A 4,287-nucleotide genomic window follows, 5' to 3' on the forward strand; every position below is an offset into this window, starting at 1 on the left:
ACATATGTGTTTAAATAACCAAACTAACATATGATCGGAAGACCAAATACCTGTCAAATGACTTTTATTTACATTTAATTAAATTTGTATAAATGGCAATAGCCGAATTTTTTTTTTTTTTTTTTTAATTTTTTTTTCAATAAACATTGAATCACAAAAAGTACTTGCTCCGCCGGGACTCGAACCCGGATCTCTCACTTGCCGGGTGAATGTGCTACCATTACACCACAGAGCCCTTACTTTTTACGATTCAATTATTTTGTATTTGGCCGTATCTGTCACATATGTGTTTAAATAACCAAACTAACATATGATCGGAAGACCAAATACCTGTCAAATGACTTTTATTTACATTTAATTAAATTTGTATAAATGGCAATAGCCGAAATTTTTTTTTTTTTTTTTTAATTTTTTTTCAATAAACATTGAATCACAAAAAGTACTTGCTCCGCCGGGACTCGAACCCGGATCTCTCACTTGCCGGGTGAATGTGCTACCATTACACCACAGAGCCCTTACTTTTTACGATTCAATTATTTTGTATTTGGCCGTATCTGTCACATATGTGTTTAAATAACCAAACTAACATATGATCGGAAGACCAAATACCTGTCAAATGACTTTTATTTACATTTAATTAAATTTGTATAAATGGCAATAGCCGAATTTTTTTTTTAATTTTTTTTCTCAATAAACATTGAATCACAAAAAGTACTTGCTCCGCCGGGACTCGAACCCGGATCTCTCACTTGCCGGGTGAATGTGCTACCATTACACCACAGAGCCCTTACTTTTTACGATTCAATTATTTTGTATTTGGCCGTATCTGTCACATATGTGTTTAAATAACCAAACTAACATATGATCGGAAGACCAAATACCTGTCAAATGACTTTTATTTACATTTAATTAAATTTGTATAAATGGCAATAGCCGAATTTTTTTTTTTTTAATTTTTTTTTCAATAAACATTGAATCACAAAAAGTACCGACCTCCAAGTAGCTGGATTACAGGAGCGCGCCACAACTCCCAGTCTTTATTGGAGAATTCCTTCTGGAGAACTAGAGCTGATTTATTACATGGACCAGGAGGAATTGGTATGGACGCTAGAGGGAGTGGAGGAGCCGGTTTAGTAAAAGTTACCTCTCTTTTTTGAGTATTGGTGGCCTTTATGTTGGTCGTAATCTTTTCTGGTGTCGATGATCCTTGGCTAGGCAGAATCTTCCCTCCCTGTTTCAAAAGTGCCAACTTCTCTAGTAAGCTCATCTTCTCTACATCTTTAGGGATGTTTGAGTCAGGGATCTTTCTAGCAGGTGGAGTCTCTTTAGAGGATTTTTCAACTGTCCTTGTCTCGCATGGTCCAGATACTGGAGCTTTTCTTTCGGAGACAGATCCCACCGCTCTCATCAACTTCTCCTGTGTTACTCTTAGCCGCTCTTCTATGTCAACCAAGTTTTGGGTGATAGTATCGAAGATTGCAGGTCTGGCAGGCACTGTTTCCTCAAGTCTTCCGATCCGTGTCTGAATATCATTCAGATCGGATTGTAAGATAATCATTGAGTTCCCTATGTTCGTAACTTGGTGGCTCAGTTCCGGGATTCTCTGCTGATGACTTAAAATCTTGAATAACAGGATTTTAGTATCCACTTTGTCACATACCTGCTCAAAGGTCAAATCCAGAGCAGGATCGTCCCAAGTTTGTTTATCCCGATGAACTTCCCAACTGTCCAAGATCAATAACTGATCAGAGCTTGTGAGATTTTGTTTTTTATCTCGCTTATCCTTCTTTTTGTTAGGATTACTTTTTGACTTGGGGATAGCTCCGGTATGGGAATTTTGTGCCTGAATATGCTCAGTTGAGTCCACAGAAGAATCATCGACACTGCTCTCTTTCCTCTGTAAGATAGGAACACTCGGCAATGATTCACATGGTGGCTCCTTGTTGTAAGTTTGAGGTTTCTTCAGAGTAGGAACGGGAGGTAGAGTCAATGCCGGATCCTCACTTACCGATAGAATGACTTCTTGATTAATTTGATAATTCATATCTCGAAGTGATTCGATCAGTTGAGGATCAACAGCTTCATTGCTTAAAGAAGAGAGAAAAGGGGCAACATCTATGTTGACATTTTCCCCCTCTTCATATCTTTCTTCTTCCTCTCCTGAGGATTCCAGATCACTCCTCGATCTTTCTCTCTCATTTTGGGAAATTGGAGATGGATTTTCTTCCTCTACCATCGATCCTGCACCTTGATGGTCCTCTTTTTCCTCTTCTTGCGCTTTTACAAAGAAATCTGCTGTCTCCATTGTTTGAATGGTTTTTTCAAGCTCTTTTCTAACTTCTCGGATAGACTGTTTTGCTTGCCTAACTGAGTAACTAGGAGCCTCTCGGTAATTCACAGATCCTTTTATCTTATTCACAGATCCAAAAATAAAACAAATCAATCAATATTAATTACTATTAAACTTATAAAATTATTCAATAAAACAGTATGTTGAATTACATTTTCTTTTCTTGAAAGAAAAATAATTTAATACCTACTGGAAATTGCAACACAATAAGAAAATATTCTATTAAAAACTTTATATTAATGTAAAAGGTACCGTACTAAAAAAAAGTGGATTGTAATATTTGACCAACATCTATCTACATTCTTATTTTTGTATTGAAATACGAAACTATAACGAGTATAACTTCTACTTACTCGTCCTTTCTCCTTTATAACATTCACTGGCTCCTGTCGTACTTTCTTCTTTATAACATTCACTGGCTGCTGTTTAGTCCTTCTTCTTGTTTCTCGCAGCCTTTTGAGCCTCGTCAGCCTGTTCATCACCTCATTTACTTAGAGTTTCAAATATTCTTGATGCCCTCCATTTTCTGCTCTAACTAAGGTTTTAAGTAAATTTTTCTAAAATAAAACAAATCAATCAATATTAATTACTATTAAACTTATAAACTTATTCAATAAAACGGTATGTTGAATTACATTGTCTTTTCTTGAAAGAAAAATAATTTAATACCTACTGGAAATTGCAACACAATAAGAAAATATTCTATTAAAAACTTTATATTAATATAAAAGGTACCGTACTAAAAAAAGTGGATTGTAATATTTGACCAACATCTATCTACATTCTTATATTTGTATTGAAATACGAAACTATAACGAGTATAACTTCTACTTACTCGTACTTTCTTCTTTATAACATTCACTGGCTGCTGTTTAGTCCTTCTTGTTTCTCACAGCCTTTTGAGCCTCGTCTGCCTGTTCATCACCTCATTTAATAAGAGTTTCAAATATTCTTGATGCCCTTCATTTTCTGCTCTAACTAAGGTTTTAAGTAAATTTTTCTAAAATAAAACAAATCAATCAATATTAATTACTATTAAACTTATAAAATTATTCAATAAAACAGTATGTTGAATTACATTTTCTTTTCTTGAAAGAAAAATAATTTAATACCTACTGGAAATTGCAACACAATAAGAAAATATTCTATTAAAAACTTTATATTAATGTAAAAGGTACCGTACTAAAAAAAGTGGATTGTAATATTAGACCAACATCTATCTACATTCTTATATTTGTATTGAAATACGAAACTATAACGACTATAAATTCTACTTACTTGTCCTTTCTCCTTTATAACATTCAATGGCTACTGTCGTACTTTCTTTTTTATAACATTCACTGGCTGCTGTTTAGTCCTTCTTCTTGTTTCTCGCAGCCTTTTGAGCCTCGTCTGCCTGTTCATCACCTCATTTACTTAGAGTTTCAAATATTCTTGATGCCCTTCATTTTCTGCTCTAACTAAGGTTTTAAGTAAATTTTTCTAAAATAAAACAAATCAATCAAAATTAATTACTATTAAACTTATTCAATAAAACAGTATCTTGAATTACATTTTCTTTTCTTGAAAGAAAAATAAATTAATACCTACTGAAAATTGCAACACAATAAGAAAATGTTCTATTCAAAACTTTATATTGATATAAAAGATACCGTACTAAAAAAAGTGGATTGTAATATTTCGTTCATTCAGAAGAAAAGTGACACAACTCAAAAAAAGTAAATTTTACAGGAGAGCGATTTGAAAATTGTGCTTTTTGTAATTAGTTTTTCGTTTAACAGAACTGCAACCTTTAATCCAAAAGTCATTTTATTATTTATATCAGTTAAATATAGGGCATTTAAATTAGCTTAATATAAACCATGAAGTTTGTGTTTATTATTTTTTTAATTATTTATTAATTTAATTTGAGTTGTGTCAATTTTCCTGTAAAACCG

Source organism: Homalodisca vitripennis, unplaced genomic scaffold, assembly GCF_021130785.1.
Source record: "Homalodisca vitripennis isolate AUS2020 unplaced genomic scaffold, UT_GWSS_2.1 ScUCBcl_1475;HRSCAF=5150, whole genome shotgun sequence".
Taxonomy (NCBI): domain Eukaryota; kingdom Metazoa; phylum Arthropoda; class Insecta; order Hemiptera; family Cicadellidae; genus Homalodisca; species Homalodisca vitripennis.